This window comes from Periplaneta americana, chromosome 17 (genome assembly GCF_040183065.1).
Source record: "Periplaneta americana isolate PAMFEO1 chromosome 17, P.americana_PAMFEO1_priV1, whole genome shotgun sequence".
Classification (NCBI taxonomy): Eukaryota; Metazoa; Arthropoda; class Insecta; order Blattodea; family Blattidae; genus Periplaneta; species Periplaneta americana.
The window spans coordinates 126,593,004-126,611,761 of NC_091133.1; positions in this window are offsets into that span (position 1 = coordinate 126,593,004).

The following is an 18,758-nucleotide window of genomic DNA, read 5'->3' on the forward strand; positions in this document are numbered from 1 at the left end:
CAAGAAAAGTGACACTCCATAAGATGTCCTAGCATTGGAAACTATTCTTAGTAGATTTCCTGAAAAAGAATGACTTCATATCTTCCCTGATGGATCCCTACTGCCCAACCAGAATGGAGCAGGTGCTGTTGCTACAGTATATGTTCACTTTTCTCGTTTCATAAATTCTTAGCTTATGGAGCTACTGGAGAAGTTGAAACCATCTGTTGTACCAAGTCTCCCATTTTCAACAAGCTGTGTTGTCGACCTGGTTGACGAGTTGGTATAGCGCTGGCCTTCTATGCCCAAGGTTGCAGGTTCGATCCTGGGCCAGGTGTGCTTAAATGCGACAGGCTCATGCCAGTAGATTTAATGGCATGTAAAAGAACTCCTGCAGGACAAAATTCCGGCACATCCGGTATATGCTGATATAACCTCTGCAGTTTCGAGCGTCGTTAAATAAAACATAACATCAACAAGCTGTTATATTTAGTGATTCTAAAGAAGCTATTACTGCTATAACAACCAATCTGTCACCTAGAAGTAATCAATCGATCAATCAATCAATCTCCTTAATGTATCCAGCTATTTGCTGACAACATAAAGTCCACTGTAGTCTTTTCAGTTCTTGTTTTTCACGAGAAATGAGGGGTATTTTGATCGGTGTTCATTATACGAGGTCTGTCTAAAAAGTATCCGACCTTTAGCCAGAAAAAATATTTCAAATACCTGACGGGGTTGGGACCCTAATCCCCTTCAAAGTAGGCCCCTTGTGCTTGCACACACTTAGCCCACCGATCCTTCCACTGCCGGAAACACCTCTGGAAGTCTTCTTTTGGAATGGTGTTCAGCTCCGTCGTCGCATTCCGCATTATCTCTTCTCTACTCTCAAAATGGGATCCTTTCAGTGGTGTCTTCAATTTTGGAAACAACCAGAAGTCGCAAGGAGCCAGGTCTGGAGAGTAGGGAGGTTGGTGAACGGTTGTAATTCCATGTTTGGCCAAGAAAGTGTGTATCAATTGGGGTGAATGTGCGGGGGCGTTGTCGTGATGCAAGTGCCAGTTGTTCGCCGTCCACATGTCTGGTCTTTTGCGCCGAACTGCATCACGGAGTCGCCAGAGAACATCGTGATAGTACTCCTTTGTCACCATTTGTCCTTCCGGTGCGTATTCGTGATGCACAATTCCACGGACATCAAAGAAAACAGTCAGCATCACCTTGATTTTGCTTCGCACCTGCCGCGCTTTCTTCGGCATTGGAGACTCGGGATGCTTCCATTGCGACGACTGTCTTTTTGTTCCTGGGTCGTACCCGTACACCCATGACTCATCTCCAGTTATCACGGTGTTCAGAAACCCAGGATCAGTGTTGGCGGTGTCCAGAAGGTCCTGTGCAACGTCACGACGGAGGTCTTTTTGTTCCGGGGACAACAACTTGGGCACGAATTTCGCAGCCACTCGGTTCATGTTCAAATCATCACACAAAATTGCATGTGCAGAATCTTTACTCACTCCAACCTCTTCGGCAATCTCCCGCACGGTCAAACGACGATCTGCCATCACCAAATTTCGCACCCTCTCAACAACAGCTGCACTCCGAGCAGTTTGGGGCCTGCCACAACGCTGCTCACTCTCCGCTGATGTGCGGCCATCTTTGAATCGGTTGAACCACTCCTTAATTTGTGTTACACCCATCGCATCTTCCCCAAACACCTGCTGAATCTTACGAATTGTTTGACTTTGAGAATCACCAAGCTTTTGACAAAATTTGATGCAGTATCTTTGCTCAATTCGTTCAGTCATCTTGCGAGAAAACTAAATCCGACAAACACCTAGAACAGCACCTTACTTGACGACCACCAGCCAGTGACTGGCACAAGCGAATGCGGTGAAAAAATTCAAGCATGCGCATTACAGTTCCTCCTTCCACCATGCACAGTGGCGCCGCCTTAGAATCACAACTTTACGCGGGAAAAATTAAGGTCGGATACTTTTTAGACAGGCCTCGTAGATGCCTGTTGCTAGTAGCCAGAGTTGGGGTGTAGTCAATATATACTGCAGAGCGATTTTAATTTACTTCTTTTGTGGTTTATGATGGACAGTATAGAAGAATGTGTTCCAGATCTTCATCATGATTATTACACCACAGACAAGTAGGATTATCAGAAATGTGAAATCGGTGTAGGTACAATTGAGTGACAATGTGACCTGTTCTGGCTCTTGTTAAAAATGTTTGAACATGTCTGGCCAAGTTTTTGTACATTTCCAGGTCATTTGGTACCTAGAAGTAAAAAATAACTGATTTTTAGAAAATTATACACTATTTGATGAAGATTAACAAAAGGATAGTTATCAGTGGATACCAGCACTCTGTGAATTATCTGGTAAGATGCTGACAGTCTTGCTAAGAAGGGAAGTAATATCTTACAAAACCACATGTCAGCTTTATCATTTTCAACAGATAAAAGATTAATAGATGTAATGACGTTTGCAGATGATCTTGTTTTACTAGAAACATCTGAAGATGATTTGCAATGGTCAGTACATAATTTAAATTTAATAGCTCAAAAATATTCAATGGAAATATCCATTAACAAAACAAAAATAATGGCCTTTTGTGGTAAATACCCAATACCAAGCAAAATTTGTTTAAATAACACAATTTTGGAAAGAGTTAATGAGTTTAATTATTTAGAATATAAACTTTCTTTTGTTGAAAATTTGGATTTATCAGAGAAAATTGTAAAATTCAACGAATCAATTGGCATCATTAAAATCATTAGTACAAAAATCAACTCGTACTCATCTTTATCAAATAATAGCTCGACCAGTCTTATGTTATGGAAGTGAAGCATGGACTATAAGGATAAAAGATGAAAGACTAACAGCTTGCGAGATGAGATTCATGCACCGAACAGCTGGCTACACTAAATGGGATCGAAATAAAAATGAAGATATCCTTCAAGAACTTAATGTGTCATCAATACTGGACTATATCTCCAGATATCAGTTAAACTGGAAGGAACACGTCTCAGGAATGGTTTCATCCAGGATCCCTAAGGCAACAATGAAGTATCATCCAAATGGGAAATGGTCACTTGGTCGACCTATGAAAAGATGGCAAGAAAATCGATTTTTCAGACCATAACAGTTCTTTTGGGACTAGTACTTGACAGGATGATGATGATAATGATAAAAGATTAATCAACTCAAAATATCAGGATATAATATCATACCATTTCCACGAAATTTAAAATAATAAAAGATGGGAGTGTCTCAGTGTGTAACAGAATATGATTCCTGAGTATCCAAGAAAAAGTGTAGTTGCATCCTTTCAATTACTCGCAAGGCATGACTGCCAAAACACCTGAACAAAATTGGAATTATTTCTTCACCACTTTGTCCTTGTGCGGTCTTCAGTAATGAATCACAATCATTTTCAGCAATGTCCAGTTCTTTCCTCTAAATGCACTGTATGTGAGAAATACTGGAGAGCAACAGAATTAATGGCTTCATTGCCAAGAACTCAGCATTAGTTAAGAACAACATTTCTGCTTTGAAGCATGTACACTGGTAAGTATAAACAGACCACATTTTTACAAATAACATACTATCGAAATGGGAACCATGTCCATGTAACTTCTTTTGTTCGACATAGTCCATACAACAGGATCCCTAAGTGACATTGCATCAAAGTGAATCACCCCACTCACACACACTCTCTCTCTCTCTCCCCCTCTCCCCCTCTCTCCCCCCCTCTCTCTCTCTCTCCCCCTCTCTCCCCCTCTCTCCCCCCTCTCTCCCCCTCTCCCCCCCTCCCTCCCTCTCTCTCTCTCTCTCTCTCTCTCTCTGTCTCTGTCTCTGTCTCTGTCTCTGTCTCTGTCTCTCATATGGATCTGATGCATCGCCATGAAACAAAACAACTGTGCTCATACTGAGCAGATTTCTTAAATTCTGGTATTTGCAGTTTCATGAAATTATCGAGCTTGGCTAAAATTGATCTCTTGTTTTGCATGACAAAAGAATGTGGATATTAATAACAACATCTTCTGAATTAAACAGTTGCATATCTTACAAATTAATTCATACTGATGTTATTGCACACAAAATCTCTCATCTTATATTTAGATGCGTCAAAATGGCTGATGTCATACAGACTTGATATACAATTAAGAAATTGTAACATTGATACGTCTTTGAAATTAAATAGAAATTTTTGTTACAATATTTTTGAGAAGTTGAAATTAAAAGAATGGCAGATATTTACAAGATTCATTGTAAAGTTGCGTTTAAATATATCCTATTTCCAGTGCTTTTTTTCTGGCGGGATGCGTTGGGACAACGTTCTGGCACCTTTTTATTCTATTCATCATAGAACCGAGAAATATGTCAGTAATTATATTTTAATATAATGTTTCTTTGAACTCTGCTTAAGCCTTGAAAGTTGTAAAGTTGGACGAAAAGAAGATTAAAAAGGGCAAAATTCCCGTCCACTGGACAATAATCATCTCCCTGTCCACTGTAATCAGAGTCCACCACCTTTTCGTCCAGAAAAAGAGCACTGTCTGTTTCAATCCTAATAGTCTTTTACAAGCTTTGATTCTAATAAACTCCCACTTGGTAAAATTAGGCCCATCTAAAATACCATTCGAATGAGTTTATGCAAGTATAATGGACTCTCAAGAAAGTGAAGGAATGGGATGGGAATCTGTAATTTTGGTGGACTATAAGACGTGATATGGAGAGCATTAATCATTGCAAGTTTAGCATAAACAACCAAACGTCCTTGGTCTTTGTGTCAATTTATTTTAAATTAAAAAAAAAAATTTAAACATGAACGCACCTCAATTGTTACGTGAATATGTACAATTTTGTGCTTTATTAATCCATTACTGCTCAATGGCCACTAAACGTTTGTTTTAAAAAAATTTAATAAACATAATATTAGGTTGACACAATTTTTTTTCTGACAGAAGCTCTTCTAGACATAATACGTTTCTGTCATCTCAGGCACAATCCTTAATTTCAAAGTCAATTGTTGTGGAGTGCAGACCCGAAATTCTGTAGTGATTTTGAGTGTGTCTGCATACATGGAACTAAAATGTAATTACTGTTGTTAAATCTTACTTCATTACTTCAAATCTCACTAAAATACATTTCAGAATGTTGTTGTTGTTTTCTAATGCCAGGCGTTTGACAATAAAGTCATTTGACCTCTTGCACTCCAATATTTTTCAAAGATATTATCATGACTAGCCACTGAAGCACAGATTTTGAGATGTTCCGAATCCATTTCTTGGTTTGAGTTGCACAATGGGCAGTTAGGGGACTGATATATTCCAATTCTATGCAGATGCTTGGCCAAACAGTCATGGCCTGTTGCCAATCTAAATGCAGCTACAGACGATTTTCGTGGTAAATCGGGAATTAAGTGTGGATTTTGATGCAGAGAGTTCCATTTTTTCCCTTGGGATTGAGTTATCAAATTTTGTTTGTTGAAGTCTAAGTATGTAGATTTAATAAATCTCTTCACAGAGTAATACGTAGATTTAGTAACAGGTCTGTAAGTAGCAGTGCTGCCCTTCTTTGCTAAAGCATCCGCATTCTCGTTTCCCAGGATTCCACAATGGGATGGTATCCATTGGAATACAATTCTTTTATTGAGTGATATTAATTGAGAGAACATTTTAGTTATTTACATTTCAGAATGTTTACATAATATTGTAACTTTTATACAAAACAAGGATGTAACTTTTATTGTTACCACAATAATCACTTTCTATAATTGAACGTAAACACTCCCGTCAACAATGGGATTTCCACTCCACACAGTAACACAGTATTCGTTATTGCACTCCACAGACGACAATGACAATTCACTTGGATTATTGAGAACAACAATGTACTGCTAATTTTAACTAATGTTCACAAAGCACTATTTACAAGTCAGAACTGTCAGTTCTCAGTTCACAGTTCGTTTGCTTTGGCTAGTTCTTCTAGCTCAATCACTCGAGTTCACAGTATCTCGAACCCCAGACCTTCAGAGATAGTCCACTGAACTTCGAACTCAGGTCCCCCAACTGCGGTCCACTGCACTCAAACTCAGGACTTCCAGCTCCCACAGTTACGGACACAACTCAAGTCGAACTCCGGTCTCAAAGTTGGCTTCACTGCTACACAAGACTGCCTTGCTGTCCAAAACTAGCAACGACTGCAACTAACTAACTCAAGTTCACTCGCGTGTCGTATTTATAACTAAAGCATAGTTTCGGGAAAGTACGATGCTGGAAATTTCTACTAATGTCCAGAAGATGGCGCCTCTCGAATTCTCTGGATTTCTTCCCTCAGTCGCAGGCGCATTACTCCCCTCTCTCTGCCGCGGTCGCCGTCTCTCCTCTCCTCCCTACACCACAGCACATGCCCCAGGAAGCAGATGCGCGCGCAACTTCATTTGCCGCATCGCCCGATCCGTCCACGTGCGCCCCTGCCCTCTGCGGGACGCGTAATTGAGTCTCGACAGGGCTGTCACAATATTTTAAAGCCAGTTTATGACAATGGTTTTTTTGTGGGTATATCCTACAGTGTTGTGAAATCGTCAGTAAGCACTATAGTATGCAAAAATGTGCGCATTTTGTTCCATATGTCAGATGATAATTTATTCACCGTGAGTCAGATTTTCAACGCCATAAAAATGATCTCTCTTGTGCTCAGTGGCAACTAAAGTTGCCATGAAATTTTAGTATCTTCTGATGCATATAGAATTTTTTTAGTATTTTTCCCATGTTGTGAGTGGCGCATAGATCAGGTATATGTGAAAAAATGTAGAAAATTAAAACGAAAATAGTTCTGAGCACTAATAGGTTAATTGCATTTTCTATGAATTGATGCATTGTGATTTATACACATTCCGAATTTTAAAGTAGTATAGCGAAAATATTGTACTAATGTCAGCAAGGGGTAAATTGTCTGTTTAATTGCGTGGCAGAAATGAAACAGTTTTCTCTCAAACTATTGCAATAAAACAAAATTTCTGAAATTTAGTATAATAAAGAAATAAACTCATCTTTTATTTAAAAAAAACAGCTGTGGCTCAGTAGTGAAATGAGCCGGAGAGTTCATGAATGTAGAACTAGATTTGTCTGCGAAAACAGTTCTGGGCAAAATGCATTGAATTTGTTTCATTTATTGAATGAACGAATGATTTGTAGCGAAAATATTGTACTAATGTTAGAAAAGGGTAAATTTTCTATTTAATTGTGTGGCAGAAATGAAACAGTTTTCTCACGAACTATTGCAATAAAACAAAATTTCTGAAATTTAGTATAATAAAGAAATAAACTCATCTTTTATAAAAAAAAAAAACAACAGTGGCTCACATGAACCAGAGAGTTCATGGACATAGAACTACGTTTGTCTGGGAAAACAGTTCTGGGCAAAATTGACGAAAGGTTTTTTAATTTGTTTAATTTATTGAATGAACGAATGATTTGTAGCGAAAATATTGTACTAATGTTAGAAAAGGGTAAATTTTCTATTTAATTGTGTGGCAGAAATGAAACAGTTTTCTCACGAACTATTGCAATAAAACAAAATTTCTGAAATTTAGTATAATAAAGAAATAAACTCATCTTTTATAAAAAAAAAAAACAACAGTGGCTCACATGAACCAGAGAGTTCATGGACATAGAACTACGTTTGTCTGGGAAAACAGTTCTGGGCAAAATTGACGAAATTTTTTGAATTTGTTTCGTTTATTGAGTGAATGAATGATTTGTTTATAGAGTACAGGTATGCTTTACGTCTTACAGATTAACAGTGCCCGGATTCACTGATTGAGCCAATGTAAACAACTGCGGTGACATGTCTCACTGTTCACTAGAGTCCACTAAACTCGTGTGCTCCGCCATTCTCTTGGACTCTGAAGTGGTGATCTTGGGCTTGTTTGATTCGTCTTGAAATGCCCTTTTCTCTTGTGCTCAACTCCATTTTTTGCATTCTTTCTATGCTCGAATTTTGAGAAAATTTTGAAGTGCACAAATTTTCACGAGCACTTTTTAAAAGTAGAGTGTCCAATGTACTCCGGGTCGTTTTCCCCCCATCCCTCTTTTATTTAGTCAATCTCACCGCACTTTATCAATTTACACCTCGAACATCTGGATCAGTTAAGAACCCTCAGAGTCATGTGCATAAAATGACCACCTGAATGCAGTTTTCAAGGCATGACTTGGGCCATCAGTCTTGCCAATCTTGAGAGTCCGATGAGTTTCAAGAAGATGTTTACAGTTATGGGGTCTATAACAGGCAACCTGGTGCTCTTTTAATGACATTTGGTGCTCTCGTCATGTAAGTAAAAAATTGTTCATGAGCACGAACATACTTGAGAGCCTTTTTTCAATTCAAACTTTGTTGTACGAACAAAATCTTGATAATAGTTCTGTCTTTAACTTATTCTTGATATAAGAGCCTGGACAAATAGTGCTCCTATTCATCCATTGCAATATGTTGTAGACCTGATAAGTCTTCTGGTATTTCATGGTGTATAATCCCTTTCAATTCACTGTTGACTTAAACAGAGAAATCAAGGGTATTCAAGAGAATAATATGGCTGCACATGAGAAACTTGACTTGCTAGATCTCCAGTCTATTACAAGTCTGAAATATTTGTTTTAAAAGGAGAAATTCATAGCCTGTGGGGAGCAGAAGACACAGAAAGGCTCCAAATACTGTGGAATCTCTCAAATGTCTGGGATACCTATGCAAAGGGGGGGGGGGGACTTCCTCACTTATGACATACCTCAAGAACAAAGCAAGATCACAGTTAACTAATTCACATCTACAGGACTATTTACGTGTAGTTATAAGCGACTTCTCCTTGGACATCACTGAAATTCTGAGCAACATTCAAGGATATCGTCCTGGTGAGTGTTTTAAAAATTAGTTCTTTCTTTATCTATTTTATTTATGTACAGTCAACTCCAAATATAGTGAACCTCTGCAGACTTGCATATTTCATTCACTGTATCCAAGGTTTACTAAATCCGAAGTGTCTCTCCCCTAACCTTAAATGACATTGTGAACAAGAAAATAAAATACTATACAGTAATTAAAATATTTCGTTTTTGTGGAATCGATTACACTGTATACTGTTACTCACGGATGATTTACTTAAACTATGCTGTTGACTCACGTCAGCTTGAGAAAGACCACGTTCAATGTCACTTATAATATTCGCCTTATCTTCCAAAGAAAACACTTTACGCTTCAACATTTTTATGCAATACATTCACTGTTCGAACACTAGAAACAGACTGATGAGATAGAAATGACAAATGCTGTTATGGTGTGACTGTGTACTCAGCCTTGGAATTTCCCAGGTCACTTAATGAAAACTGGGAGGAGGTTCATGGAGTTTGAAACCCATTGGAATCTTACCTTCATTTATGCTCTGGACATAATGTCCGTCCCCTTTTAATAAAAGAAGGCAATTCCATTTTCCATTGTTTCGATGCTATCCGTCATTCTGAGAACAAAAGGCAACTCTTTGACGGTGGAGGATTATAAATAACAGTAGAGTAGTGTGCCTGAGAACAGACTGGCAACCCTTCGATAGTGGAGTGAGGCAAGGTTGTCACGCGTTGCCTGGATTTACAGTACAGCTCATTGTCTACGAATCACTAATCCTACCTTTGTCTTTTGACTAAAGGAGTAAAAAATTTAGAATGTTGTTTTCAAAGCATTGTTTCAGTTTTATACAAGAAGGTCTGACTTCAAATAAGAATTTGTCAAGATAATACTTTTGTAATTTCAATTTTTTTTAAAGTTCACTATATCCAAAGTGAGGGTTCACTATAAACGGAAATATTAATGTACATTTTAATATATACGGGTCGCGACCAACAGTTTAGGTTCACTGTAGCCGAATATTCACTATAACCGAGTTCACTATATCCAAAGTTGACTATTTATATAGGCCTAGTAAACCTTTTCCATTTCATGGTGCTCGCTGACTTAATACAGTGAAACCTGTTCAAATCGGAACCTGAACAATCCGGAATCCTGTCTATTTCGGAACAATTTATTGGTCCCGGCGAAATTTGTGTGTATTATGTGTAATTTTTCCTGAATAAAACGGAAACTGTCCAACGCGGAAACGGAAACAATATTTTGGACACACACTATATTTTGAAACAGCGTGTAATTTCAAGGAATATACGAAATATGTAGGTCACTAAGATAAAAACAAGTTTTCTTTGCAAAATTGTAGAGGGTATGAGGGTGTGTTGGCCTGTCAGTCATAAATTTTATTACCCTGTTGACTAGGCAGACGAGTCCCTTCAAAGATTTTCACACCCGTATACTGTCGTATATAGCTAAACAGAGCGCAAGTGTAGTGATTTCCAGGTAAAAAAGAAAGTTGCATAAAATGTGGCATTAACATTAAGTGATGAAGTAAAAGTTATCGAGATAAAGAAAAATTAGAAACAAAGTCTATGTGAAATAATATTGAAGTACAGTTGTGGAAAACTCAGGTGTGACACTTTAAAGATCATAATGAGTGAGTGGCGTGCGGCCAATATTGGTGACACAAAAGGAACCAGAAAGCAACTGTTTATGTGGAAATAAATGAACTGTTGTGGGAGTGGGTTCTTCATGACCTTTCAAAGAACAAGCCAATTTCTGGATCTGTTCTGCAAAGCAAGTTATTGAACTGGGAAAGAAACTAAGGCCGTGTCTCAAAGCCACAGTTTCAGCTGAAGTGAACTAGATTGTTGACTAAATAGCCGGATGTGACATCAGAAGTTACGATCCAAAGCTACGTAGTGAATAGCCATGGAATAGCAATCAAGTCCGTAGCAGCTAGTAAACGAAAATGCTTGCTTGATTGATGACTTGTTCACTAAACAAACATGGATACCTCATCAGAAATTGGGGTTATGAAATCCGAAAATGCTTCAGAAGTGAAATAATATAAATATCTAGAATAACATGTTAACTTTGAACAATGATATTGCTAGTATCTTCTGTACAATGTTTTAAACATTATTGTATTATAATAAGCCCTCATCTTTTCCACATAATTCGTAATGAAACTGCATTAGGACACTGCCTTCTTAATTCAGTCCTGCATCGTGATGTTATGGTTTTCAGAAAAATAGACTATGAAGAAGGCCATGTTTCAAGCATACATTTCCAAAGCTCCCTAGTGTGTAGTTTACAAGTCAGCTAGTTGCTAGTCACTAGTGTGTAGTATGGACTTGAGCTTTGAGACACGAAGCCAGAATTCAAGGCTTCTAATAGATGGCTTCTAGTCTAATGAATTAATAATGTGCAGTGATATGCAGTACAGTATTAGAGTATAGTGTTAGATATTAAATAGAATGAGATTAGTGAACTTTAGTAATGTTTAATGACTAATGAGTGAGTTACGATAATATTTACACAGAAAATGAGATTTTAATCAAGATGATTCACCAACGTAAAAAAGTGACAGAAAGCTGATTTAATGTGATGAGTGTTAAACGGAATATTTTGTACTTCTTGCAGTTTGCGGCATGCCATTTTGTTTTTCATGTATATGAATGACAAAATATTCCATTTTAATGTCACACCTGAATAACACGAAAATCTGTCCACAACGGAAAAAAAATTAGGACCATGTCACTTCCGTCTTGAACAGGTTTCACTATATCACATGTGGGTGGTGTTAACAATCTTCAAAAGGTTGAAAACCCATGGTCTACATGGTGGTATGTGTTTCGTCTTGCTATGTTTGTTTCTAACTTTATAACACTAATACACAAATTACGCATATGGTGGTAACAGCATGTAGCAAATACCAATACAGCAGTGCTCTGCATAGCTGCAAGAGCATATGATAGAAACATACTACATTCTGATTGGTTCAAAAGGCTACCACACAGCGTTCTTTAACTTTTTCATAGGACTGCTTGCCGTCAAGTACAAAGTTACACTGGCCTGTGTATAGTTCATATACGAGTATCTTATCACCATGCTCAAGGCTACCCCAATATTGGTCTCTTAACTGTCATTTTAAAACGCTAGTTGGCATGGCATTCAACAGAACTTGATCAGTTAAGTTTGAATGTTTGTAGAATTTTTCTTAACTGATTATATAGGCAACAAAAGTACAATATATATGTTAGTTTTATAATACCTACTAAATTCAACCGATATCTGCAACTAAACTATCTCTGTTTACATTCTAAACCATTTCCCATATCAAAGAAGAGAGTTGAATATGTTTGGAAGTCTTCAGGACAGCTTTCTGTCCCGTCTTTTAGAGTTCTAAACTGAGAAAAAACGGAAAAGTTACAATGTCTATTCTGTATTACAAATTACAAACATCGCACTTCATCATTGCAGGTGACTGTAGATGGACTATTATGAAACAATGTTATGAGTTATTAATTTATTTCTCAGTGCGAGTGATGGCAACACCAAACGTTTAGATGAAGCCTGGGTGGATCTTTTTAAAAGTACTGAAAGAGAACTGTCAAATTTGAAGAGGGTAGTGGAGTTTATTATGTGTATCCCTGGAACAAATGCGTGTGTCGAAAGATTATTTTCTCGCATTAACACTATGAACTGATGAGAAAAGAAATTATCTGTAAAAAAAAAAGTAAAATCAATGGTTGTTGTAAAATTATTCTTCAGTGAGGATTGTGTTGCTTTTCATGACATGATTCTTCAAAATAAACAATTGTTAAGTGAAATTCATTCTTCAGAGAAATAGTTCAAGGCCAAGACGGATTGATTTATAAGAATATTGTCACGTGAGTATTTTGTAGCTATTTCTGTAATAACTTAGTAAAAACAATTTGAAGGCAATTTACATAAAGAAGCTTAAACTTAATGCAAATATGCTCCGTAACAATTTTGTTTACTTACCCTTAGTTAGTTAGTAAAGTGTTTGTATAGAAACTTTACTACACACATACTTTGAAAGATCGGCATATTTGAGTGCGCTTACTAAACTTACTCAGTGATAACTGATAAGTGTCCCGTATTTTTTCCCAGTATGTATGGGAATCCTACCCTGTTGGTACTTATAATGTAGTAAAAAATAAACAAATGTGAATAATTAAATGTAGATATTCTATTTCCGTCTCATTTCCCTTTGAACAGAGATATTTCGTATTTATGTTTCTTCAATTAAGAGTAGATATTCCATTTCCGTCTGATTTCCCTTTGAACAGATGTATTTATGTTTCTTCATGCAAAAACTGGTTTGTATTATACACGCTTGCGTGTTCACACACCTGTACATACGTGGAAAATATATTTTATATGTGGCCTGACCTTGAAGTGGCTTTAGGTGTCGGGGAAAACCCAAGGTCATATCACCGCTACTTTGGCAATGTTTTATCCTATTTTGGCACGAGGTTGGCTCTTTTCATCCTTATACACAATTTAGTTTCTCTGTAGAGTAGAAAATCTGTTCATAGCAACAGTATGTGAACAATTTCAGAATTAAAGAATCAATACTAGATTAAAAGAAAAAAATCTTGACACGTCCTTATGGAAGAAAAATTGCCGGACTGAATTAGAATGTTCGCAGAGAAACTCCCATAAGTCTGCCACAGAAAATCAGGCGTTAGGTACAGTAATCTTCAGCTCATACAGTGACAAATTTAAATCACGTATCATAATAAGAATAGCAGTACCGTATATCTGCAGTGCTCGGGAAAAGTGACATAAGTCAGTTTCCACAAACCTTTTTTGATAATTTATTGACAACTTAACTCACACTGGTTTATGTCGATTTGATTTTTTTTCTGTATGAATTACTGTAATGGGAAGAATACTTTATGTATTTTTTTTTCAAGCGAGCAGATGTTCCGTAAGTTGTCAATAAATTACCAAAAAAGGTTTGTGGAAACTGATTTATGTCATTTTTCTCAAGCTTTGCAGATTTAATACGCTATGTTGTCTTAAGTATCCAGACATCATGCTAATACGTCATGGAAATTTCTTCTTGAGTTTGTCTAGGATTGTTTCGAAATTCTAAATAACCTTATACACGCAAATACAGACGTGGACAAATTATTAGCAAAATTGAAGATTTTTATTATATATTTTTACAAAATATGATTCTTCAATTTAGACTACAGTTGACATTTTTGTGTATTTCCAAATTATTAGCAAAATTGAAGATTTGTATTGTATATTTTTAGAAAATTTAACTCTTCAATTTGGACTACATTTGATATTTTTGCATATTTACAAATTATTAGCAAAACTGAAGGTTTTTATTACCGTATATATTTTTACAAAATTCGATTCTTCAATTTGGAATAGAGTTGACATTTTGGATATTTCCAAATTATTAGCAAAACTGAAGATTTTTATTTTATAGTTTTACAAAATTTGACTCTTCAATTTAGACTGTAGTTGACATTCTTGCTAATTTACAAATTATTAACAAAATTGAAGATTTTTATTATATAATTTTACAAAATTAAGCTCTTCAATTTAAACTACAGTTTACATTTTTGCATATTTCTGTCTACTGTAATGATAGAAATATGAAAATTGTCAATTGTAGTCTAAACTGAAAAGTCAAATTTTGTACACAGAATTATCATAAAAATCGTCAATTTTGTTAATAATTTGTCCACGTCTGTACTTATCAGAGACTTATCTGTATAGTCTTATTTACTAGACTTACAGCTCACCAAGAAGTTGTAAGAGGTCACTGAAATCAATGGTATTTCCCGTGGAGAAATGTGATCACTCGAGAAATACTATTCTTCATGGTTCTGCATCCATCTGTTCCCTACTCCTTAGAGCAATTCTAAAACATCTCTCTAGTTTTGCTTGGACTGCGCGCTGGTTCGAGTCCTCATGGGGGAAGAAATTTTCTCATGAAATTTCGGCCAGTGTATGGGACCGGTGCCCACCCAGCATCGTGATGCACTTGGGGAGCTACGATAGGTAGCGAAATCCAGTTGCGAATACCAGCTATAATGGCTGGGACGATCATTGTGCTAACCACACGATACCTCCATTCTGGTGGGCATGAGGCCAGCAGCCGGCTGGTCGGTCTAGGCCCTTCAAGGGCTCTAGCGCCACGGATTATTATTATAACAGCTTAAAACGAAACAGTTTACTCTCTGTAAACAAATAATCTTTTTCCAAACTTTCTCGTAACGCATAGTTTTCAGATTTCCTAGCCACTTTAGACAGAGCCATTTCTCTACAGATGCTAATGGAAAGCAATGTGTAACTAACTGTAAGTGACCGAGTCGATCTGTTCATATCACGCGGTGTTTGACGACTCTGTCACGAACATATCCAAACGTGTATCTAGCTGCCCTTGTGAGGGCAGTTATTCCGGAAGGAGAGAGGTCTGCTCAGTTAGCTCAAGTTTGAGACCGCTGGTGTGGACAGTACCGGTACCATATGTCAGATGCAGGTTTTTTGCCCTAAAAATTAATGCTGAATCTTAGGTACAACCATGTTACACTCCGTTTGTTCCGAGACTTAACACTAAATTAATTGGCTGTCATACTAGTAGGACTTACTTCATATTTACGACCACTTGCTTTTTTTCTAAACATTTCAAGAGAGAAGAGACATCACTATACCATATTATAAGGAAAAATATCATCTAACATCGATCGAAGTTATTGGATTACTGATTGGGGCTAGAGGGACCATCACAAAAAGATTCGCGCATTTTTGCAAGCAGTTTGGTCTAGGGCAAACTCTTGTCACTGAAGTATCTCTGCCTGCAGTGAAGGGATCTATAAAAATCCTAAGAAACCATCTCTACACGTAAATACATCGATCTCTTTCCTATGGCGATCTGCTCACTTAAGTTGGGTCTTGCAACTAGTGCTAAATAGACGACTGTGATCACCTAATAGCAAATAGATACCGTACTATCTTCTGGAATTAGTCGTTTTCAATTATTTATAATTGTGTTATTTCTTTTTCTTTTCCTTCTCCATTGTTTTTTTTTTTTCATTATAATTGTGTACCTACCATTTACTCAAAAAAACAACCATTTTTTGGTAAGCTTTGTCTTCTAGGCAGCTTCACTTGGAGGAAGCTGAATAAAATTCAAAATAACACAGCCTACACTCAAGTGTGTGAATGACTAGAAGATAATTGTGAAGTCTTTCATGAAGAGGGCATAGCAACATTATTGATGAAAGCAACAATCCTTTCCTATGAAGATTTAAGATTCCAATTTTGATGGAAACTTCTGTGGAAAACAGTCTGATTTGAGTGAATGTGCAGGCTTCTGTGAGGTCAGTGAATTATTACGATTATGGCATATTTTTCTCTTTTAATTTCTAGTTTGCTTCCATTTTTTGGGGTGCATTTTACACAAAGCATCTTATACAGGGTCGAAATGAAATAATCCTGCAGATTTTCAAAGCGAATAACTCATGTTGTATGTAACAAAAAAGAGTAATATCATTTTGGTGGAAAGTTCATAGTTTCTCAGAAAAAAGTGTTTTTTTTTTCTTTTCCCCAAATGTTTAACACCCTTTTATTCAGTAACTATTTCGAGTAGGATGTGATTTCTGCTCATATCGATAGAAAATATAATAAAAAATCATTTATCCTTTGGCTATTTCATTAACGTGGACAGTTTTCGTGTAAACTGAATTTTAAAACCACTAATTTGAAGCCACTTAACGATGTGAACAGATTGCAACATTGTCAGAGAGGGAAGTGGGAGGAGCTCACCTAAGGAGACAGATCTGAGTTCGTTGACCTCTTACATCTATATTACGAGAAGAAGGAGCGCTGTGTTGGAGACAATGCTGCTAGACTGCTGAAGCTTCCAACTCAATTTTATAGTAATTAACCGTGCATTTTCACAAACTGTGATGTAGGTTTTCATTTAAGTGTACCTTATCGTCTCTTTCAATCTGCAGAGTTATTTCACTTCCGCTCTATACATAAAAAATACGAGACGCGTCCAGATAGTAAGTTTCCCTGGGAGAAAAAAAACACAATTTCATAGAAGGATCCATTGGAAGAGATACAGCAATTGTTGAGCTATTTTTAACATGTCCCTACCATAGAACCAACAGAGAGGTGTGGCAGACTCGCTGGACTGCTGATCCGGAGCTGCCTTCGGGCTTGGGTTGGATCCCCCTTTGATCTTTATTATAGTAGGTTATTTTACGACGCTTTATCAACATCTTAGGTTATTTAGCGTCTGAATGAGATGAAGGTGATAATGCCAGTGAAATGAATCCGGGGTCCAACACCGAAAGTTACCTAGCATTTGCTCATATTGGGTTGAGGGAAAACCCCGGAAAAAACCTCAACCAGATAACTTGCCCCGACCGGGAATCGAACCCGGGCCACCTGGTTTCGCGGCTAGACATGCTAACCGTTACTCCACAGGTGTGGACTCCCTTTGATCTCGTTGAATGGTTTCTTCCGAGGTTTTCCCCAGCCGTGTGACTGAAGCCACATGGTCTATGGTGAGTCCTCGGCATCAACCCCTTTGATTTGATTACCTGGTTGGGTTTTTCTGAGGTTTTCCCCAACCAAAAGGTAAATGTCGGGTAATCTTTTGGTGAATCCTCGGACCTCACCTCATCTCACTAGCCTACATCTCGCCAAAATATTGTAAAAAATTGCACAAAATTGTAGAAAATTGCTAAATTGTAAAACTGTAGAAATTTGTAAAAATTGCAATTGTAATATTGTAAAATTTTGACTTGTTCCACATCTTAAAGCTTCATTGCTCATGTAAGATCTATGGAATAAAATGAATGAATGAATGACGGCTGTCACACACTGGTTCCGATCCCAGACAGCAGACTTCTACAACACAGGGATACAAAACTTGATCCTACAGTATGACAAATGTCCCAATTCAGATGGGGAATATGTTCAAAATAGCTTAATTTCTGTATCTGTTCCAATAAAATTGTGGTTTCTTCATGTAAATGGGATCAGGGTAACTTACTTTCTGGACAGCTCTATTGTATTATAGTGGAACAACAAAAATATAGGCAAGTAGTAATGATCATAAATGTAAAAGCTGGAAGATTAAAAACTGTTTTATGAACACAGGACTTCATGGTAAAGGAAGGGGAATTAACATCCTAACTTCTATATGTGGTAAATTGAAAAAGACCATTTCACAGTGTGGCAAAATTTGCAATTTACTGCCTTTTATAAAACATACACATGGTCCGTCTTTAAAGTTGCTATTTCTCACCGTCAGTTTTCTTCTTATACCAGTATTAAGATACACAGCATACAATAGGTTTCCTATAATATTACGAAACCATATATATTATTAAAAAGTGTTAAAATCCCCATTTACTGAATATGGATTTTATTCTGAAGTAAGCAAAACTATCTCCGTATTTATTTTCATTAACATCTTTCTGCAGATTTCCCATTTATGTAACTTACGTACATCATACCAAATTCATACATCTTTACTGAAAACTATATTCATTGTTGGAACCCTAAAAAACTGTCCAAAAATTCAACAAACGAACTGTTCTTCAATCCGAACTATATCACTAAATCTAAAATTAGTTTCAGATATCTGTTTATTTATTTAGAGGCTTGTGTTACGTGCACTTCTTTTTCTACATAATTGATGCTATGAACTGCCAATTTTTACACTAACTTTAATATATATTTAAATAAAATAAATAGATTAATTTATTATGTAAATTTACTTATAAAGAGGAGCATTTCCCCAGTAAGATCTGTTCCTATACAAAATCATTTTGCATTGCAACTTTCCCTTATTCATTCTATTAGTCA